This window comes from Pezoporus wallicus, unplaced genomic scaffold, assembly GCF_028554395.1.
Source record: "Pezoporus wallicus isolate ANWC-B61680 ecotype Strahan unplaced genomic scaffold, APGP_CSIRO_Pwel_v1 contig_7505, whole genome shotgun sequence".
In the NCBI taxonomy this organism is placed as follows: Eukaryota; Metazoa; Chordata; class Aves; order Psittaciformes; family Psittacidae; genus Pezoporus; species Pezoporus wallicus.
Window position 1 is genome coordinate 1,558,033 of NW_026638908.1, and position 23,971 is coordinate 1,582,003.

Below are 23,971 nucleotides of genomic sequence, written 5' to 3' on the forward strand. Positions count from 1 at the left end.
CAGAAAGCCAACCGTATCTTGGGCTGCATCAAAAGGAGAGCGACCAGCAGGTTGAAGGAGGTGATCCTGCCCCTCTACTCTGCTCTTGCGAGACCTCACTTGGAGTATTGTGTGCAGTTCTGGTGTCCTCAACATAAAAAGGACATGGAACTGTTGGAACAAGTCCAGAGAAGGGCCATGAGGATGATCAGGGGACTGGAGCACCTCCCATATGAAGACAGGCTGAGGAAGTCGGGGCTGTTCAGCCTGGAGAAGAGAAGGCTATGTGGAGACCTCATAGCAGCCTTCCAGTATCTGAAGGGGGCCTATAAGAATGCTGGGGAGGGACTCTTCATTAGGGACTGTAGTATGGGTAATGGGTTAAAACTTAAACAGGGGAAGTTCAGATTGGATATGAGAAGGAAATTCTTTCCTGTCAGGGTGGTGAGGCACTGGAATGGGTTGCCCAGGGAGGTTGTGAATGCTCCATCCCTGGCAGTGTTCAAGACTAGGCTGGACGAGGCCTTGGGTGATATGGTTTAGTGTGAGGTGTCCCTGCCCATGGCAGGGGGGGTTAGAACTAGGTGATCTAAAGGTCCTTTCCAACCCTAACCATTCTATGATTCTATGATTCTATGATTCTATACACAGTACTAATTACCCATGAGTACTTTTTAGCAATCAGACTATTGGCTGGAAATGTAAGGGTATGTCTTTGTGTGGACACGAACACTCTGCTTTCTCTGTGCTCTCTGAAATGAAGAGGATCAAGCTCAAGAAATAACATTGAAAGGGCATAGCTGCAGGGGCACCAGACACAGGCAGTAGGAAAGCAGTGAGGTTGTCAAGGGATGGGGCAGGAGGTTAGTGTGGTTTCTGCTGCACAAAGACCTAGCAGGATGTGTCATACAGCACAAAATCAATACAGACCCGGCATGACAAAGTAATTGTCAGTTTTGTACATTTCTCAGGCTTATTCGGAAAAATCCTCTGTTCTGATTTCTGTGAAATTATTAACTTTTCTCTATCTTAAAATCCCTGAACATTCAGGGGTCCTAATTTAAACCAATATTATTTTAAAATACACATTAATGGGTATTATTTTAAAGCAAATACCTAAGAAAGACATGGCACAAATCAACATGAATCCTTCTAATGTTGGCACATTTATGGGATAAGGTATACTAGTGCTTTATCGTTCAATGTACTTATATTCCAGAACTCTCATTTTCCAGAGCAAACAATGCATAGATTGCAACAGAAACAATAAATAGAAGGCACATATGGCCATGTCGGAAATTATGTATATAGAAACTTAACTAAGCACCAGAGCATATCTGTGGCGTTTAACTGAGTACCTGCTTGTGGCACTGAAGTCCAGTTTAATTACTCTGCCAAATGCCTGTGAGCCACAACAAGGTTATTACAGTTTACCAAAGGACCTGGTCAGGCAATTTTACAAGGAAATTGTCTGTGCCTAATCTAATTGCTAAGAAGTAGCTAAAATTACATTAGACCTGGAAAGATCAACAAAGAAGCAGAATGCCTCAAAAAGTTCAAGAAGCTTTACAAAGCTGTTCTTGTAAATCACAGCGGTGGCGATTTGAGGATTAACTCCCTGAAGAGGCTCCCGGTCACAGATACTGTTTTCTACCCAGAACAAACGTAACACAGATGAGATGACTTGCAGTGCAAGAAAGTATGATTTCTCACACACATAAGTCTTCCAATGGTTACTGAATGCTTTTTCATAATAAATGGTCTTTTAAATTATTCAATGATGATGTCATACAGATTTAAATAATCTTCAGTGTAAGTCTCTGCTATTTGAAAGCTGTATCTGACACTTTAAGGAGTCTTTGCAAAAGATTTAACTGGGCTGCACTGAAGAATCCTATTTTTCCAGCTTTTATTTAGTCAGAAGATGAGCAACATCTATAAAATTTAACAAATGGATTGGGATGGCTTGGATGTTTTCAGACTCTTGCGGAAAAACAGCATGCAACGTGAGAAGGAATTACTTCTGTCAATTACGCGAAGTTTAATCAGAGATTGCTGGTTGTGTTAAACTACAGTCAAGTTTGCTAACACAGAAAATATGGTGTCACCTGCCGCATAACCAGAGAATGACCTTTGGTGAGTCTCGTGCTAGTTTACATCAAACTGACCAAGACATCTCATGGCACCTTAACCAACAGCCTTTGTGTGAACTGTTATTATTTCATTGGTGAACTGCGTGCTGTTTTGTTCATGTGTTCTGGGTGTAAAAAATAAAAAAAAAAACCAGAAAAAAACCACCACACCCCCCCAAAAAAAAGGCAAGGGAAAAAAAAAAAGCTCCCTTCACATTCCCCCACTCCACTGACATAGATGAGCCCAGGGCAGTTGATCTAGACTCAAACTGGCTAAACACAAGAAAGGGCAAGTTGTGAGCAAACAAAGCAAGCTCCAAGGGGATTTCTCTTCAACTTTCACAGTTCTCCAGTGCTTCAATAATGCCTAACTTGCAAAGCATATTAAATGTGCTGCTGTCCCTGTTCAATATCATTAGAGAACTGTCCATCGAAGAACAGATTTCTACCAGAGCATGTTATCAACCTGAAGAAGCTATACAACCAACTGCTAGCTGTGCCTCGGGTGTCTTCCTCCTCTACCATGGAACTGAAGAGGGTTTGGTTCCCTTCCTTTTTTTTTTTTTTTTAATTTTTTTTTTTTTTTAAATAATAAGGCAAATTCATATCTGGGTGACAAGTAGAAGCATCTCCAACCCAGAGGGGCCTAATGACAGACCATAAGGCTCCTGGTATTTATCCTTGACTTAAGAGGTCTGAAAAAAAAAAGTAGCTAGCAAGGCATTGACTATATTCATGGGTAGCTTCAAAGAGAGAATAAATATTCTGGGTAAAAAAATACCACGAGAACTGTTGGTTACAGTGGAAATTTGAGACAAAATTTCTCTGCACAGCAGCACTGTGACAGTGCCTGCTGAAGCAGGATGGTGGCCTAGACTGGTACTGGGCTCTCATACTATTGAGGAAGAGTTTTCTTAGAGAAGAAGAGGTGCTTAAAAGTCATGGCTTAGGAATTTTTTATTTGTTATATCAGAAATACAACTACAAAAATATCTAATAGAGCAGTAGAAACTTTTGATGTTAAGCAACAGAAACACACACTACAGCAGTTAAAAGTCCTCTGCAATAAGCATGACTTTCAATGATGTCTTAAATATATGCCTCAAAAGGAAAACATTTTTATTTTGATTTCTGGAAACTTAAGGGTGCTGTAAAAGGTGTTTTGCAACACCAGAGTAACAGGTCTGTGTTTCCCACAAAATTTAAAACTCAGGTCTCATGTACTTTCACTCAAATCACACATGAATAAAAGCGTGGGTAAAAGCAGACGTAAGTTTGGGGACCTAAAGTGGATGGGAAAAGTAAAGTAACAAAATCATCTGAGTATGAGCTCTACCCAAAGCCTCCTGACTGTTCGCAGTGAGCAGCTTGAGCGCTTTAGTCTCTCTGCTTGGAAACAACTCTTTTCTCAGAGCTCTGCCCAACACCCACCTTCTGAAACACTTTCAAGATGGGCTGCTTTCTGCATACTATGCAAAACACAATCCTTTTGCACTCTGCTGCAAGAGATATTAGATGGAGGATGCTACATCTTTTACTGAGCATAAACCACGTGAAGCCACTCAGGGCAAGACAGGAGCCACAGTTACTTACATGCAAGATTTGTTATTGTTAGTATTAGTCAATGGCATATTCCACATGCATGACCAGACAAATTTCTCCAAATAACTGTTTCTGGGTAACGTCTACACCACACGCACAGGATGACACACACGTGGAAGGCACATGCCACGCTATCCCAGAAATGATGAATACTTTAGTATCAACATGCAAGAATTCTGTTTTACACTGGCAATGCAGCTTGCACCTTCAGCATGCTCTTTACTTCCTCGAGGTGAGCAAAAGGTTGCTGCAAGCAGCCCCTTAATTCAACACAAATGTTCCTTCTGCTTTGTCAGCTTTGAATAATGCTCTCTCTCTCTCTCATCTGAAACATTTGGCTTATAAACGGCTTAATCGCCAAAAGAAAATGAAGATATATACTGTCATTTACAACTGTGCATGCTAATCCCCCAGTAATGTTTAATGACATACAGGAAAGCTAGTGGTTAGACTCAAACTAAGCCTCCTTGTATAATTAGTCAGTTAGAGGGCAAAACTCAAGAGCAAAACATTTGAAAAAGCAAGTGGAATGATCTTGGGATCCTGCAAAGGCATTTGCCAGATACCAAGACTATCATAAAAGATATCTCAAAATCAGGAACTGTGGATGTTGCATTGTCTTCCCAGCCAAAAAATACTCCATTTCACTCACAAATTTGTTTCTCTGTGTTTTGACACATTTGGCTTAATCACCATAGAAGAAAACAATGAGAAGTCTACATCATTCATCAGCTGTCAATCTCTATGTTTTCTGTATGTCTAGAGATGTACTGGGAGATACCCTGCTCAATGGATAGAGCAGAATTTCATGTAATGGATCTCCATCAGCCTGTCTTGAAAGAATAAAGACATGTAGTGGCCTAAGTACTTCTCATTAAAGGATGTATATGGAACAGCATGCCAAGAGAGACTAATACCCTAATATTGCAGAATTAACAGAAAGGGAAAGAATGGACAAAACCTCCTAAGTGTCATGCACAATCAACAAATACCATAGCAAGATGAGGACTTTCCTAAACTGATGATTCACTCTAGTTACTGCTAACTACACCCAGCACCCAATAGGCACTGGTGCATTGATGCAACTACTAGCTTTAATCATACTGTACCATAACTAGGTGTTAGGTCCCCCTGAAGAAAAGGCAAGCTTTTCACTTTTTATAAGTAGCTAAAGAGGACAAGAAATGACCTGAAATCCTGTTTCCAAAGTGTGCAGTTGCAGTTTCTTGCCACACAGTCATCATTCTAGCCAGCATCTTAACTGCATGAATGAGAAGGTTTGTTAACCAGGGAATAAAGTAGTTAACATTTCAGATCACATTTAGGATCCATGCACATAGCTAACTAATAATTTTCTAAGGAATCCAAAAGGTCTCATGCTATTTCTATTTTTAGCACAACACAAAATCTACACTAAAAAATGCAGTTCGATAGAAAAAAAGGCAAAACTTATGTCAGTAAATCAGTACAATCTCAAAAGCTGTTACAGGACCAGATACTGCATTGTAAGACTAGAAAGGCAAGATCCTCAGCACTCAGCACAGCATTCAAAATCCTAGCAGACTGAGCTAGTAGATTTTATATTTCTCACTACTGCTGTTGCATGACACGATTGAGGATGCACACCAGCCTCAAGGCTTTTCAAGCTTCTGCCGGAGGGAAAGTTTCAAAGCAGACTTCTCCCGGTCTCATAATACTAAATGGGCTGGCCAGAAATGACATTTACAGAGTTGAATCTTTTATTATTTTCTCTTCCGTAAAAACAATAGGAGCAATATGACTTGCTATCTTACATATATTTCTCTGGGTGGGTGGAGAACAAGTATAAAGGTCACAAGGACAAAACATTATTTATTAGAAGGCTGTATAAACCTCTGTTAGCGCTGAGATTTTCAGGGTGATACCTTCAGTATGAACACAAACTTCTCATGAATTTAAGCTCACTAAATATTGCCATCGATGATTTCCCTGATAACATGCCTTGGGAAGAGCTGACTCTTCCAGACCAGTGGAGGCTGTGTGGGATCCCTCAGAACCCATAAATGCTGTTCACCACTGCTAGCAGGGCTCCTGCAGGACATTGAAGAGTGCTCCCTATCAAAGCTTTCCACCTCGGCTGATGGAGAGTAACAGGTCAAGCAGGACTCTCCCTCACCACTGAGCAATGGCCTTCAAGATCCACCCATCTTACGTTTAATTTTGAAATGGGAACTGTGCTACAGCACGGCAGGCATTCTCAAAACATGCACTAATGCATGATCTTCACACTAGTTTCAGTTCTTGTTTTTTTTGGATTGTGTCCCAGGCTTCCTTTTATTTTTGAGCTTAGCAAACTGATTCATATAAATAACTCAGTGTCCAAAAATATTCAGCTTTGGTAATCTGCAGTGAAATCTCTCCTCTTCTTCATGCTCCTTTATATGCAGTTTCATTATGTTCATGCCAGATGAGCATTTAAGCAAGAGGGAGACACAGCAGGAGGTGAAGGACCAGAGCAGTGTGTTTATGCTATGAGGTGAAACAGACACTTGTGCCTAGAGATCTGTACTTACTGAAGAGATAACTTGCCTGCACGCAGAGGATTTAGTACCCAACATGACGTTTCACAAAAGGCAGAGAGAAATCTCCTAAACAAATCCCATAATAATTAAGTCTTTTTGATACCACAGCATCCTATATCACACACATGCATTCTGTCCTCCATTTAGTTTCAGCAATCTCTGCTGTACTTGGCTGATAAAATAGTCTCCCAAACGATTGTAGCTCTAAAATCTATTAAATCCATGAAGTATTGATGAGGCAGAATTAATGTAAAGATAATTACATTAACCACCTCCCTCCCCCTGCATTTCATAAAAGAAATACTAGAAGTAAAGCATCAGTGTGGTTGTACTACAAAAATACAACACACTCAGGTCAGTCCACACACCTTAAACTCTACACATAGATGTATTTATCACTACAACACATATTCATTTAGTAAGTCTTGTCCACAGAAATGGCCTTATCTGATGCCCAGAAGTCATGCTCTCTATTCTTTGCAATCTCAGGTATGATCCTTCTCTTACACATGCATCATGCAAACCAGGCACCACATAAGAGCCCTGTCTCTCTCTGCAGTGCTCCTCACTCCTTGTGCTGCAGAGCTCATTAGCTGCAGGTTGAGAACATTACCCACTAAGACCCTGTTGCTGCCTGATTATAAACTTGGCACAAACAAACACAAGTTTGGCAACACTCTCTATGCTGGATGTTTGCTGGGAGGTGTTTTTTGTCCTTGCTTTGTTGCCATTTTGGATTTTTGGCATGATGTCAGCCAAAATTTTCCAAGTTAATTCTGAAACAAGTTATGGGAAAGTGGAGCGATGTGCTCATGTTAAAAGCTTCTGGCCACTCCTTGAACAGCACAAGAAGTTTTGTGCTGTGATTGCAATTTGGACCATAAAGTTGCACGGTGTCAAGGCAAAATCTTTGTGTTTTGATCTCTGCAGAAAACTCCCAAACATGACTAAATTACTAACCTCAGAAAAAATAAATCTCTATTTATTTGCATGAGCTTGCTAAGGAAGTGATGCTTTCTAGCAACTAAGTTCCCAGGACATCCCACTTGCGACACCTCAGGATCCTACTACCAGCTGGGTGGAACCTACCTGCTCCAAGCTGCATTTACATTTTAGTATTGAATGATCAGAGCTGGACGTGAAACCAGATGCAAGGCTGTTCCGCACTAAATCTGAACTACTTATGGGTTAGATGGCCCTGCAGTGTATCACATACATAGAATCATGTTTTTATTCAGTTCTCTACAGGGGAGAAAGAGGAACAGAAGGTATGAGAACGTGTCAGTGTGATGGAACTGGAGTTTTTGTGTCGACTACACCAACACACAGGCAGAAAAGAGCAAAGCTGATGTAACATTCCCCAAACCAACATCTGAATATTCAAATTTAATGCTTTCCTTTCAAAAGCACACTTGGAGGGCTTCTTATCTAGATCTAAAACAAACCAACAAACTCAACCAATTCACCACTTGCAAAATCCTACCATGGATCTCCAAGCTGCTGTATCATCAGGATCTACTGCAAACGTCTCTGCCACTAAGCCAGCTAAGAAAGCTGGGAGGTACAGCTACACATAGTGCTCTGCTCCATCTGCTGTCTTAACTGTCCTTCCCTATTTCTTCTCCCATGGCTATAGCAAGAGGGACATCTGATGGATGGCCCACAGACCAGCTCTCTTTTGCTGAGCAATTCAAACAATTGGATCACCTTAACCCCATGAAAAAAATAAAAAATAAAACCAAGAGCTGTATTAAATGGATTAATAGTGAAATGTAGGAAAACACTTGGGAAAATGACAGAGATGGCAAGGGGGCTGGATCTAGATGATCTTACAGTCCTTTCCAACCCTAACCATTCTGTGATTCTATGGAGACACGAAGATCTGTTCTGCAGGAGACTGGAACATAGCCTCCTTGTGTAGGGTTATCTGATTTAATTAACTGAACACAAGTATAACAATGCTTCGCATCTCTTAAGAGAGCAGACCCAATCCAACCTAGTTGGGAGTGGAGACACACAGTTCTGGGCAAGGAACAGGCTGCATTCCTTAGCAATCTTATGGACCAGATTTAACATTTACTACACCCAGTGGCACCAACATGCACATCTTTTGCACAGACTAGACCAGAAGAAAAGAAACAGACTAAAACTGAAGGAATTACAAGCATAGCATAGCAAATCTTGGTAAATCCCATAATTATTTAAAAATGCTCAAATATTTCCACACACTTTCCTTCCTAAGGGTGCACGATAATCTTCAGCCCATAGGAAGAGATAACAGAGATATGCAGCAGAACATTATGAGGCACATCAGCACCCAAGTTAATGATTTGGAAAATGAAAAGCCACAAGAAACAGGACCAAAAAGCACCAGGTCAGCCCTAACTGCAGAGAACAGCTAATGATTCTGGCAAAACCTTTTCTGCATCTTACATGGCAGAATACAGGTAACAAAGCAAAAGTAACAGCAGGTTAATTTTGCAGTGAAAGCCCACATTGTAAGCTCTCTGCAGATAATATATAGTTGCTCTGTAATATTTTATGTCAGGAACTTGACAAGTGTGAAGGATCACCAAGAAAAATTCAGTAACATTTTTGGTAGACATCAAGGATGTAAATAATTGTATGATAAAAATCAGACACCTAGGAATGGACAAGGCATCACAATCTTTCTAAATGCAAACATATTTAATGTGCATAGACTGAAAATAAATTTTATATACTTTCTTAAAATCAAAGCAGGCATTTGCCTGGTTTTTGTTTGTTTGTTTAAAATGAAGAGAGAAAAAAAAATCTGACCGTCCTTAATGAAAAAAAACCAAACAACCCAACACAAACCCCTGAAATAAAATACCAGATTCATGTTTTAGGAGCTGAAATCCAAATCTTCCGTGATATATTCGAGCAACCAGAAATCGCTGAAACCACTGTTTAAGATGTGCAGTTGCTTCTGAACTACAGAGGACTCTGCAGATAGAAGCACAGCATCTCAGATTTCAGCTGAAACATCGAAAGGCTCCATTCGGGGAATCATCCCTGCCTAAATTTAGATTGAAAAGAGCAGTGGACTTCCAGGCCCCAAGATATACATTCAGCTTCAAGACTTGTGTTTGAACCATTCACAGCTTTCCTGGGAAGAGAAACCTGTGGGAAGAGGACAAGCACACAGTGGCACACCTGGCGCAGAAAGATGCAGGCCAGGTTTACAATACAGCAGACTCTCTATTCACTTCACAGTTTGATCTGCCACTGATCTTGATGGCTGTGACCACCTACAGGGTCTAGATGGACAGGGAAAGAACACCATATTGCTCATCAAAAGCCATGCTTGGGAATAGAAAAAACTCTTATGAAAGGCAAGAGCTTTAAGGGTATTCTGGACTTGCAAAGAGCAGTCTGACTAGGGGAAAAAAATAAAACACATCACACTAAGGTCTTCTCTCCTACATCAGCCATGCTTCTTGGGACCTCTTGAGGTCGTGTAAGTATTTGATGTGAGAGGATGTCCGTTTCATGACAGCTTGCCAAACGCTATGCTCAACTGAAGACAGGTCAAACCTGTAGTGGCACGCAAATATCTGCTCTGACATCAGCAAAGCTGCTTTACAAGAATCTCATTCAAAAGATGTCTCTTCTCACATTGCTTAGAAAGATATCAGCTTAGCCGAGCGAGTTTTAAATTCAGCCAAGGTTTCCCTCCCAGCATTCAAGTATACTTCCCTAATCAGCTCCTAAATCCATTATGAATTTTTGATCTGGAGGCTGCATGACCTTTTCCAAGACTCTGATACAAGATGAATAAATAACTGCTGAGCCTCAGAGCTCAGCTGCCATGTCAAGACAAATTCAAAACGTTCTCTTGATGTCCAGTCCTTCTTGGAAGCAGTGGGTTAGGGACAGAGACTGGGCAAAACGGGTTCCTTGTCTTATATTTTTTGTATTTATTTTTAAACTGCCTGGGAATGTGGAATGCCATAAGCAAATCTACAGCAGGGTCAGAGATACTACAGAAGAGAAACTCAAGGTTCTTGATTATTCTGTCTCAAACAGTCTGAAGTGGGAAGAGGGGAAGGAACAGCTGTGAAAACAAGCAAAATTTGCAGTCTGTTTACATATTATAATGCCTCCAGGAAAACAATATTAAATTCTGGGGCAAAATCCTGGAGCATGGAGTGGTACAAATACAGTTCCAGACTGGCTTGAGGAATTTCCAGGATGTTTACAATTCAGCAGTGAGAAGTGTCTCTTCTTTGGCTTATATATCTAGGCAAGTCAGAAAAACAGGTCATTTTCACAAACATCAGTTTGTCAGCCAACCTTTTCTCAAGTTTTGAGATTCAACTAAGAGAAGCAGCCATGTTCTTCAAGTCTGAACACGGGTTAAGAAACATAGACTCATAAAATAGTTAGGGTTGGAAAGGACCTTAAGATCAACATCACCCAAGAAGAACCTCTGTGAACCAGACTGGGGTTTTGCTTGGTTTCCCCCCCACTTCCCCTCCCCACTAACAAGTCTACTTCATCTGTGTGACACCACATTTCCTTGGAGTCACAAGAAGCTGCTTCTCCAATTTTGGGGTCTTCTCTAAGGCTCCTCTCACAGGCAGGGAAGATGCAAAGTCTGCACTGACTGATAATAAGCAATAACAAGGGACAAGGAAGAATTTTTTCATTCTGAGGATGGTCAGACATGGGAACAGGTGCCCAGAGAAGCCATAGAACTTCTAGCCAGTTGAATTTTGAAAATCAAGGCTCTTGGTGCTACATGCTACATGGCATCACTACTTCTGAATTATGACTCTACTCCTTAACCTGTGAGCACGATAATTTTGTCACACCTCACACAAAGATCAGCCAATCTGTAAGGACAACTTTTAGGAGCAAAGTATTGTTACTACCACCAAAAAGAAAACTAGATACAGATCCTATCCTCTTTTGCATTAACAGAAATTAGTACAAAACCTTATGGACTAATGAGCTCGTGCTCTTGTCCGTGGCTTATTTTTGGCCCTGCAACTAAATTCTAGTTAAATAATTGCTGTTCATATTTCCCAGTATATGGATATAGGTGCAGGCTTACAAAATGCACAACTGTGAGGAAAGCCAAGCTGAAGGGAGAAAACTGCTTAAAGGAATGAGCTGCAGCTGGGTCCACCATTGTACCATTGCCCAGGACTTTTAGCGCATTTGGTCCACCTCTGTATAAAATTCTCATCTTGGCTATCTTATCTCTAAGAGTATGCATTCTGCAGAAGGCTAAGTGATCTACATGTAAACATCTGCTAGCTAATCCAGATTTTTGTGTACAATGTAACAACATCTGGTTTTTTGAATGGCAGAAAAGAACAAGTGCTCCCACAGAGCTGATCTTTGATTTTCAGTTTTCTACCCTGCAGGCTATCCAGCTCTGAGGTCTTCTGCCAGTGGAGAATAAGCCAGTTTCCATCGGCAATCTGCCCACGCTGCCTGAAGAAATAATACCAGTCCAATATCCTTCCTGACCAAGGGAAAGAAGTGAAACAAACTTCTGCTGGCTTTGTTTTCCCAAGGGTGACAATGATGGATTGGCATTAGCCGGAACTGTATGTATTGACAGTTTCCTAGGGGGAAAAGCAAGATGAGCTTACAAACTGCTCCAGGTTTACTGCTTTTTTGCACGTTGGAAGAGTTTTCTCTGGGTTACTGTGCTCTAGTTGGGGCATGTCACTAATTAGCTCACTTTCTTCTCTGCCTCCTTTTCCTCAGAGTAGTGCAGCTCAGCAGCACAGACGCATCACAGACAACGTGCCACATGCCCATAGGACTGCAGGACCCGAAGTCTGTAGGAAACTCGTGCCTCTGGAAGTGTTGTATACAGAACAGCCAGAGAAGCAGCAAAGCTTGTCTTTGTGGGATGGAACAGGAAAACTGGTACAACACACAGTAGCATTTAACTGCATTAACTACTACTATCAGGCATAAGCAAATCATCATAGCCCCATGTGGCAAGTGTGCCACTCTGACATTCTGGGATTGGATGGAAAGATTTCAGAATGATTGGACACCCTCACCACTTTGCGTGGTATGTGCTCCTTCTACATTATTTTTGCTCCTGATTTATTATACCACTGGCATGCTTTTTTCTTCCCCTTGTTTTTAAATCAGGCCTTTGTGTTTCTTCTCCAGGTTTTAGCACACTCTTGAGCAGATTATAATTGCTACAAACACAATAAGCAGATGCCACAGGAGCAAATGAAACTACATTCCTAGCCCTGAGGCCTAGCATGCTGTTTTCTGTCAATGCTTCTCATGCTGCGAGTCTCCACAGCAGAGGGAGAAAACCACATACAATCAACTATGTCTCTGTACTTCCCGTCAGCTAAAAAAATTTAAACTGAAAAAATCTAAACCAATGTTTCTGAAATTCTAATTGAAAACCGAAATTGATCAAGACAGCACCACTTACCAGAATTTCCCCCCAAAGACAGCAAGCTTACATTCACCACATTTCCTCAAAAATGGCTCGAAAATGTGCCCTGTAAGACAAGAGAGAAAGGGAAAGAAAAAATTAGTGACTGGAACACCACAAATTATGTTACATTTCTTTCTCATTCTGCTAGCATTTACCACCAAACTTTCACAATTCCTTCTGTTTTAGGAAAGGAGGTAACTGGATATGAACCTTCACAACTGATTACTGAATTCCACCAGTATTATACAGAATGTTAAAATAATTGCAGTTCTCCCTCAGACTGCTCAGACACATCGCTGTCACTGACACGATAGCTATTCGGACTTCAGCGAGGCGAAGCCAACAACATGAAATGCACAAAAGCATACAGCAAGTGTGCCAATTATATTAGATCTGGCCCTAAAGAAATTGCTCAACCCAATATCTCTTAGTGATTTTGCTTTAGCAAAGTGTTTTTGAAATATGATGCATCTAAGGCTCTCACAGCCCCCTTGTATGCAAACTGCACAAAGAAATACATAAAGGGTTGTGGCACACTACATTTTTAGACTATATTAATTACTTGGCGCTCTCAAGAAGAACAAAGAGAGAGGAGAAGTCAACACAAAATCCAGTTTGACACACACTAGTGCCACTTTGTAGAAGACGGAGAGCAGAAGTGACAAATGCCACCATTTTGCCAACCTTGAGTAAATTTCACATGACAGCTACTCCTTATTCTTCCTTGAGGCAAAATCTTTGAGAGAACAACTCATGGAGCACAGACTAACAATGATGTTAAAGTGTTTGGTTTGTAAACACCTAGAAGACAGGAGCTGTGATTCTGCTAGTGTTCAGGTTCGGGAGCATTAACTGCACACACGTTTCAGCGCCCAAGTGTCCACTCCAGTGAAACTGCTTTAAACTCCCATTCTCCCCATAGCTTCCCCATACCTCATGAGAGAGGTGTCTGTGAATTATTGATGGATGAATAAATTTACAGCTATACGCAGACTACTTGAAACCCTGTACTTTTAATTGTGGAAACCTGCCTCAGCTGCAGAAGCCACAGACCTTTGCACTAGCACTTCTCCTGAAGGTTGCTGTAGGCATCCACAGGAAAGGAAGGGGGAATGGCTTCTTAGGTCAAATTGCTTTTACTGGTCATCGTTACATGAAAAGTAGCTAAGAAAATAAAATTTCTATTAAGGAATAACCAAATAAATCTTCTATAAAACACAGGAACTGTATCACTCTGTTCTAAATCCTGATTAGCTACCAGATGTCTGATCTCATAAGGCTTAGGCTTCATTTTGGGTGGAGGGTTCAGGGTGGGAAGAGAAGGAAAAGAAAAAGCATCATTACAAATCAGATGAGGCTGTTGCCAAAGCATCTTTGCTTGCTTTGTTTAGTGGTTGAGAAAAAAACTGGCCATATCAAGGAATAAAGAAAGAAAACCCCAACACCCCTTCCTCCCCCAACACCTTTCATACAGCTTGGCAGAGTTTCTGAAAACACTGAAAAAAAGATTGGTCTTAACTGCTTTGCTCAAACTCAGGGAAGGTGGTTATTATTCCAGTGCCATCCATTTCCCTCCCTAGCTGCCAGGCATTTGGCCTAGAAAGAAAAAAATCGACTCAAGAAACTCTGCTTCTGCCTCTGAACTAATTGGATAACATCTGCATGCGGAAAAGTTAGCAGCTTAAGAGACAAACCAGATCCGAAACAATCCAATAGCACCTCGACTCGGGATTAGCTCATTTTCTTCTACACCAAGAGACTGATTTAATAATTTCCCCAGAGAAGTGATAAATAAGTGAAACTCTGTACTCCATACTGCTGGTCTCATGAATACTTGAAAGACAGGGGTGGGCACCGCTGCCAAAAAGGGCTGAGCTCCCCCTGGCACTGATGTGGAGCTTCTGGATGCAGCCCCAGCAGCACTCCCTCCCTCCTTCACCCCAGTACAAATGCTTGTGCAGGAACTGGGACAAAAACAAACTGTTGGTTTGGGTTTTTTATAAAAACAAAACAACAAAAAACCCACAAACCCCCCCTCAAAAAACAAACTAGGGAAAGAAGGAGAAAAGGATGGAAAGGCAAATGTAGGATTTGGGAATGGCAGGTCTGATTAGTGTTTATCTGGCTGCAGTGCTAGTTTCAACCAACAGAAAAACTGTACTGTTATGGTACTGGAGTCTAAACAGCTGTCTTTAGACATGCTAAAGGAGTCTAGTCCAAGCTGCCCACTGAGACCATGTATGACAAAAACAAGCAAGAAGGCTAAGTAAAGAATTGGCTAGTTAAATTTGAGACAGAGAGACAATTTACTACATCTCCAGCCTTGCAAGAACTTTTGAACTTTGAGAGTGGCAGACGAAAAGCATTTTGTTTGATTTTAGAAGATGATGCAAAACGTGCTCTGTCTCTCTGGCTACAAAGGAGATGAGGTATTTTGAGGTAGAGCAGGGCAGGGAGGGAGGTGGGAAGGGAACATTTTTTTGCTGAATAATTGGGGGTGAGGGCTGGACCTGCCTTGCAGAGGAAACCAAAGATTATTCCCTCTTTCTTTGTATTCTGCCAGGGGTCTGTGCAGAACTCGGTTTTATCCTTAATGATTTTCATTCTGCCTAAGCATGTAGGAGGAATATTCACTTTTCTTGAAAGCTTTGGATAATGTTACTTGTGTCTAAATTCTGACCAACACTTTTCAGAAAAGTTTCGCTAACTTTGCAGATTACAGCATAGGAGGTGCAAAATCAATGAATACAAGCTTTGAGTCACACCAATTTTGGCTTCTTTGTAATCAGTATAATAAATAGAAGAGGTGACAAAAAGTTTGTCTGACCAAAATTACTACTGAAGAGGGCTTGCTTTCCCAAGCTCCTGTGTTTGGGAAAAATGAAAGCCCAGAAGTAGCCACCTGACTACTCAGTGAAAGGTGCCCTTCTTTTGGATAAGTCTGTTTGCACAAGTAGTTCTTTTAACAGAAGGAATTTATCATAAAAGGTTTAGATTTGCTTTAGTTAGGAAGAGTGGGCTATAAGTGTCCAAGGGTATAACCCAATATCCAACAGGCTGCTGGCACCATCTGAATGACATAGAGTAAGCATTTAGGTTTATTTGCTACTCCAGCCAGGGGAAGAGTGGTAAAGGGAGAGCAGAGTTTTCAGGCAAAGGAAAAGTGTTGAGAATAAGAACCTTTTCCAAAAAAAAACCCCATACTGAACTCCCCCTCTGCTTACCATCAGAATAAGGCTGTTTTAAAGTATAATCAATTGAACAGTATTAGATTTAAGAGCATCAGCTTCCCATAAGTAGCTGCAACTATTGATCCCATCACCCCAAACTGTGACACACACGTCACTGCCAATACAGAAGTGGTGTCCAAACAAAAGCTGTCCAAGCATCTCCTCCTACATGGTAAGACATGGTAAAATACTTAGCTCACCAACAGACATGCAAAGTTGCTCTGAATCTCAGAGAGACTTAATTTGAAACTTTAAAGAAAAACAAAACAGTCTTGGGAGATAAGCAGTATCCTTTCCAACCCTAACTATTCTATGATTCTATTAACTTTTCCTGTAAGCAGCACAAGCTTCAACAAATTGGAGGTTTTTACCAAAACAACACACATTCTCCCCAGTGTTAGATGTATACCAGCATGTATACCAGCATTTTTATGTAGCCTTGTGTAAAAATTACTTTCTTTTTGTAAAGAAATAAGTATTTTGTGAAACAGAATGTGGTGAGTAGCACAACCACGCATCATTTGTGTGTTTGGTTTCATGACATCACATGCTTCATAAGACAATCCCTGTTTTTTCTCATCAGCTTCCAGATTTCTGTTAGTTCATATTGAGATCAGAATTAAGTTTATTACTACTGGCAAAAGAGAAATCACTGACAACAGATATAGTTACTACTGTTTTTCTCAAGCTTGCACTCCCGAATCCGTTAACACCCACCAACTTCCAGGATCTTTGGATCAAGTCTGCCATGAACAATCCTAGATGTGAACCCACAAACCCCTTGATTATTCATTAAAGCAAAAATTGTTCAGTGACAATTTACCCACCATTTAAAACAGATGATAACATGATTCAAGGCGTAAGAACAGCTACACAGAGGATTCTGGTCTGGTACATGTTGCAGTTGTTGCAGTTCATGAGAGGTTTACCCAGCTGGAAGAAGTGGCTGACTGAAGTCATAAGTGGTCTTAAATACTTTTCAACTGGTAGTAGATGCAATTGAGTTTATGACACTCAGACACAGAAGAAAATCTAGATAATGATAAGCATCTGTCAGTTTTCTATTACTAGCATGCCTCTGCTGCTGTTTTTTCAAACCTCAAGTAGAAGCAGGCATCCTGTTGCTTGGGCTGCTATTTTACTTGAAAAAAAAAGATTTTTTTTTACTTGAAAAAACAGAGAAGATTAAGGTTTTCAGGCTGGAGAACAGTTTACAAATAAAAGTATCTGGATCAGGATGTGTAACTTGCAAAGGAGCTGGATACACTTTGTAATGAAAGTATTGGTTAGTCAGCAGAGCAGGAGACTTCCTTGTTCATATGCTCTAATGCCATCTGCCTTATTTTACAACACATCATATTACGTACGTTTTGGGTCATGATTCAGTCCAGAAAGTATTTTTCAGTAGTAGCTTACTATGGCCCTACAGTAACAGGGTTTTGAGTTACTTTTTTTAGACAGGGTAAAGACTATTACGCAGGAGGCTGCTGACACTAGTGCTAGAACAAATACACAGAGGTGTGCATGATCAGTTTTGCCTAGGGTGCAGCGTTTTCCGCCTATTCACACCACCATAAGATTTCTAATTCTACTAAAAAAAAAGAACACCCCCCAAAACCTCAAACAACCACCACCAACAAAAAAACTCAAAACAACAAAACCCCCAAAACCTTCTAAAAGCAACATTGCACACACAAAAAAAACCCCAGCCTCCTGCGTGCTCACTTTATATGGCCAGTTTATAAAGGAACTGCACATCTTCACTTACATAAAGCAATCTTTTACTGTGCAATGCCAGATTACATATAAAGAGCCCTTATCCTGTGAACATCTGAAAGTTTTCCAACAATAAAACATTTAGTTTAAGGGAAACTTTTAGGCTTGCTCTTAGACAGAGACAGAAGACTCCCTGTTAGTCTGAAACTGTGAAGTGAGGGCCCCAGATAGGAGGCACATGATATGAAAAAGCCCAGTAATCAATGGGGTGGGAGAGAGCTGAGCAGCAGAAAGAAGGAGCTCCCACAGGAAGCAGATCTTGCAATGAGTGCAGACACAACCCTGGACAACAGCTGAGATAAAAACCCAGCAACACCTTTAGAAGACTCAACTAACACTAAATGCTACTGTTCTGGTGGTTCATCCTCCCATGCAACAGCGCCAAAACTTGCAAAGATGACAGTGGCTACAGGGCAGGCATCCTGCATTTTTTAATGTGAAAGTCACTGGATTTCTAAAAAAGTTACTTGAAAGCTTCATGCAGTTGCAGGATGTAAATAAGGATAACTAGGTCCCTCCCTGAAAGGAGTCACAAAGTAGATTAATGGTTTCAAACCAAGAATGTTTTGTCTTCACTATCAAACTTGTGGCTGTCTAAAAACATACCTTTCAAACTCCTGCCCTTTCCATTTGGAGCAGGAGGAACTCAGATGAAAAGTCACTGTTGCAGTGACAAGTCCTAAGAAACAGGAAGCACAGCACAAAAACATGAGGAAAATCCTTCTTTGCTTGAACTTTTCATAAAGACAGAAGAAACCAAACCACAAATTGTGTTAAAGATCATAAACTGAACACTTTAATCTCCTCACAGACAGGATCTATTGACTTATCTTTAGCACACATGCTGCTGCCAGCTGGTCCCCATGTCCTGTGTTTCCTGCCGCATCCAGCCCTGCCAAAGCATATTGCTTGTTCTCCTTCTCCCTGAGATGCTTCACTCCCGCAGGCAGGTTTAGCTCCTTGATATTGCCAGCTCAGTATCGGTGATATTAGTACCTTTTTCCTCTCTCAACTTTCAAGCAAGACAAACTAGACTAAATCTTCCTTATATTCAAAACTAAATCTTCACTGCTAAAGCTTGCCTTTTCCAGACATCAACTTGCTTTGTAACACAGCAGAGAGCTGAAACCATAAAGGAGCTGGGACCTGAAAACATCAAGGCAACTTGTAACCAAGCTTGTATTGGTTGGAAAGTACCAATACAGGCAGAATGTGCTGATGTGTACACTTAACAGAGGCAAATGCGAAGAGATAGAATATACCAAAAGCATTAAGTAACACTTCGTGGGACAGCCAGTGGTTATGGTGAGTAAGTGGAACACAACACTGTGAGGGTACAAGGTATAGAAAGACAAACATAATGGCACGCATGACCCTTTGCTAAATCTTGCCTTTTGAAATTATTCTGAGAAGATCCCACTGCCTGGAAGAGAAGCAAGTGTGTATCTCTTTGCAAGTTGAAAGTCAGCCTGTGTCCTGCATACATCGTCTGCCCTGCTGGAACTGCCTGCCCCCATGTCAGGGCGTCATAGTCAGTCACGAGGCCTAAGCAATCAATGGGGGAACCTATTAGCAAGATCAATGCCAAGCATGCGCTTAGACTGAGAACGTTACTCATGTATGAGGAGCATGTGATTGCAGCAACTTTAGTTCTCAAAAGAGTAGAAAAATTACTTCATTAATTGCGGGAAGAGTGCTTGCATTTTGAGTTGCAGAAAAATGAGAAGTACTATGCCCTAAACTTCTTTTTTTTTTTTTAAAAATAAATGAAAGGAGTCTAAAAATAGTCCTAAGACCACACTGCACTCTCCAACCCTCTGAGCTGGATCCTAGGATGCTGAGCACCCCTGGAACTGAGGGAGAGATGTGGTGGCTGGAGCCAGTGCTGCATCCCTCTCCTGCACCCTTCAGCCTGCACACCCTTACCTGCCTAATATCCCAGTGGCACCAGTAGAGTGCTTCTGTGGCCAGAAATAAGCACTCACGTCATTGTTAAAGATGAAAAAGCAAGGAGAAAAAAAGGCAAGCATAAGATTTTAGAAGCTTTTGTTTTAATAATTGATTTTGCAGTTTGTCTCAACGAAGAAAATGTTTTTCTCTGAAGATACAGGGTTGAGCCTAAAGTACCTTTAGCAGAAACTGGCTAAACAGCGTAAGTACAAACACTCCACAGAAGCAGTTAAAGGCTATTTAGAACAGCAATTACATTGCAATGTAAATATAGAGGTTTATATACAAAAAAATTGGTTTTATAAGCGATTTTACCCTCCCCCTTAAGAGAGAATTCTAGCTATGCAACATTTTTGCGCTTAATCAGTATGCAAGGTTTTAATTAAGGATGCTATATCCATGATGTACAATGAACATATACAGTATATGCTAATATTGCAATACAACAGTACCATGATGTCAGCCAATCCCACTGTGCAAGAAATCATAAAAGACACACACATAGGAAGAAATGGTCTCAAGACCTGGCCAATTTACTTCTGGGCTTTAAAGGTTTAAAGAATTCAGCATATATCCTGTACTCTTAGGACAAACTGGGGGTAAAAAGGGACCTGTGTATTACTAAGAACGTCTTGTAGTTCAGTCAAATCACAGGTTTAGCTAATTTTGAGTATGTAAAATACTATTTTTATCTATTTACATGCAGTATTTTATTTACATGCAATAATTTAATGGATTAATCACTCCATATTTTGTGCATTTTGTTTTCCTAACTACTGTAATTCCAAAATTGTCTGTGAGTGAAACGAAAGCATGGCAGGGTCTGCAATCGTGCCCCACGAAGTTGGGGTTGGGGAGGGGCTGGGCTGGGGAGGAAGGCAAAAGCTGTCATTGCAGAACTACGCCACCTACATGTGGTCACGTTTCCTGATGTGAAATATTAAAATGTTGAAAAGGGGCTGAAATTCTGCAAGAGTGAGCTGTTTGTAAACCTATTTCTGTACCAAAGAGAGCCCATGAAGCAAAAAGTAAACAGTGTAAGAAAACAACATAGCAACACGATTAAAACACAAATAATGAAAAAGCTTCACTGCAATTATTAACTACAAGGAACTGAAAATAAACTGTTTCCTTTTTGCCGTGTTCACTTTAATCTTCTGAGAGGCAGGAAGGGGGAAGACATAAGGAGGCAGCAGTTTCAGACTTGTGGAGCTTATCAAATCCCAGATCAGATGATTAGAGCAAAGCTAAGAAGCAAACATCCTCTCTCCCCACCTCCCTCCCTCCCCAGAAAGGAAGCACAGCCTTTAGGACCAATCTGCAATGTTTGTTTGTTGCTCTTTAAAGGATTACTCTAGAGAGCATTTTTCTTAAGTTGCTTTTATATCTTTTGGGGAGTTTCAAATTAAAGAAGAATACCGAAATGGAAGAACAGAAAAGGTAACATGCTGGTTTATTCTTTTAATAGTGAGACAAGTAAAGCAAATAAATAAGGTCCTTGGTTGTCATACAACACAAAGTGGAAGGGAATAAGAGTTTTAGATATGGGAAGCATCATTGCACAACCTAAGAAGAATCACAGAAGGGCTGAGGGTGGAGAAAAGTGAATAAAAGAGGGCCATCTCTCATGCTACTTCATGGGTACTTATTTTTATGATTTGAATGATGAGATTTCATGTTGGTTAAGTTCTATATCCAGGAAAGAAAGAAAAAGAACAATCCCAAAATGTCACTATATTTTGACAGTTTACTTTCTAGAAAAAGCCCTGCTCTCTAGTGCCTTCCAGAAAAGACTCTCCCATAATGAAAACCAGGAAATTAAATTCTCAGGACAACACACACTAGAAGTACAAATGAAAAGATTTTGCAATGACGTAATGCTTCAGCCTCAAGTGTGGAATCAAGTCTTTATTCTTTCATGCTGCCCTTAAATACATCAGGGCTCCCCTTAGAAAATGAGTGTCCCAGCGTGAACCAAAATAAACAGAGGGTTCATGTAATTCCAGGATTGTACTACATTAATAGAAATCTCATTGCCATACACAAGCCATACTAAAGTATTTATTTTGCTGAAATATTCTATGGATTTAAAATGTCACTACTATTCAGTGAATGCCTGAACGGTGGAACTAATGAATCTGAATTTCCAGTTCGTTTGGGCTTGTGATGCTAAATTTACAACGTGGGTCCCTCCTGGGCTGCATCCTGATCCTCCTGGCTTCCCCACACCCTTGGTGGCCAGTATCTGGCCCCATTTGCTGGGCAAGCCTTGCTACAGTCACTGGCCAGCTGCTCTGGAGGTGCCCGTGGCACCCTGCCCTTGTGGCCTGCATCTAGCCCATCTGGTTGCAGCAGCTGATGCATTGGAAAAAGGACCAGGAAGCCCGATGCTGCCCCTGAAGCCCCCTCCCTGGTTAGAGGCAGCCTGCAAAGTTCTGAAGAGGAGGACTGGTGCACAGACACACTGGGTTAACAGCCTAACCCCCACTTCCTCAGGAAACTAGGCTAAAAAATCTGTTTTTTCTCTTGCTGCACCCCCCCCCCCCCCCCCCCCCCCCCAACTCTGCAGATGTATTAAAAAAAAAAGAAAGAAAAGAGTAACATAGACTAAGGCTTAAGGGCTGCACTATATCCCCCCAACAGCATCTGGATTACTGTCTCAGGCATGTTTCAGAAGTGTCATTGGCTTCCTGTTTAATATTCGTTTTTTATTGCTGCACAAAGTCAGCCTCCTCTCAAAGAGCAATACATTACTCTCACATCCTCCAAACTGATCCTTAATGAGGATATTCTGGTTTCTGGATATTCAGAGACCTTCTGTTGGTATCAGCAGCAGATCAGCATATGCCTGAATGCACAGCATGCAGAGAAGAAGTCAGCTCTCCCTATTAAAACAGAGCCACAGGATTAAAAGGGACCTTGAATGACCATCTAGGCTGCTTTCCTGCCCAAGGCAGGATCAACCACACTTAGGTTATTCCTTTTATTAGGCCACCTGACCTAGCTGAGGGAAAACAGATATGCTTTGGGGCTCTGACTCCCTTCCTAAGCCCGAAACCTCACCCCTGTGTTGCCCTGGTCCAGCCCTCAGCCATGCCAGTTGGTCTGATAAGAGATCCCTGCCTGCAAACCCTGCCTTCCTTGCATTGCCATGGTTACAACACAGGCATGTTGAGCCTATATTTAAAAGCCTGCAATGACAGGAGATGCTGGCTAAGGCCTTCGACTTGGTAAGGTCTAAAGTTCCTCCAATGAGTGCTTACTGTTTATTGAAGTGCTGCAGTCTGAAAGAGAAAGATGGGTGGTGAGCTACTTCAGGCAGGGACTCTGTATTGCTTGCATCTCAGGAAAAAAAAAACACAAAAAGCCCAGAGTATTTTTAAAGGACAGACCTGAAGGACAAGAAGAAATTCCTGCCAACATTAACAGGGTGAGTTAGGTCCACTTGTTAGAAAGCAAATTCTGCGTGATGGAGAGACAGGCATCACAGGGTGCCTGGAGGAGAAAGATGCCCTCTTGGCTGACAGATGGGAAGTAGGGAAGGAGCAAGAGGCTTTGTTAGTGAAGATGGGCACCTTGTGCTGAATAACAAAGGAACCAGCAGAGGAATGCATAGGGGAGGTTACACTGTTAAAAAATGAGGAAGGGGGGAAAATTCCTTTTTACAAAGACATTCTAGACAGATGGAATTATCATTTGAAGAGGGCAGAGAAAAGGATTTTGCAGTAGTTCAAAATCAAAGCAGTGCTTAGATGTGAATTGCAACTGTGTAGTCTGGATAGCACAGGGTGTTTCTTAAGAGACAGTATGCAGGAAGATCCTGCTGATCTGAGTAAAGACAGGGGAAACTGGGAGATGGACAGATTTTGGCCTGAATGAGGCACACCAGTGTTGTCCATGGCAACAGAGGGGGGAGGTAATGGGGAGAGCTGCAGGTGGAGGGAGGAAGGGATGTATCAATGGATATCTGTTTAGCTATGCTGAATGAGACCCGATGGCTTGGTATCCACAAAGTGAAAATGACTGAGGTTATAGCTTGGACAAGGAGAGAGAGGACTAGTTTTACATTCCAGTCTTAAGAATCAGATATATGTGTCTCTACATATCTGTGGCTTTATGATAATTTTTACATTATATATTTGTATATAAATACATATTTACATATATACATGTAATAGCTCTGTCTGTTGGCAAAGTCATCTGAAATAGAGTTGTAGTGAGAAGAATCAGGAAAGAACACAGTCCTGCACTCCCTGCCAAAACCAGAAAATGGAAAAAGGCTTTTCCCCT

General features: G+C 41.2%; 1 protein-coding gene across 3 annotated transcripts in view; it reads right to left on the minus strand.

The window, feature by feature from the left end:
* Positions 1–23,971, minus strand: part of FYN (FYN proto-oncogene, Src family tyrosine kinase) — a 143,106-nt gene that overhangs the window by 68,717 nt on the left and 50,418 nt on the right. For all 3 annotated transcript variants that reach the window (XM_057413258.1, XM_057413259.1, XM_057413256.1), the window contains exon 2: positions 12,720–12,789. The gene's annotated coding sequence lies outside the window, so the exon portion shown is untranslated. The remainder of the gene's footprint in view (positions 1–12,719; positions 12,790–23,971) is intronic.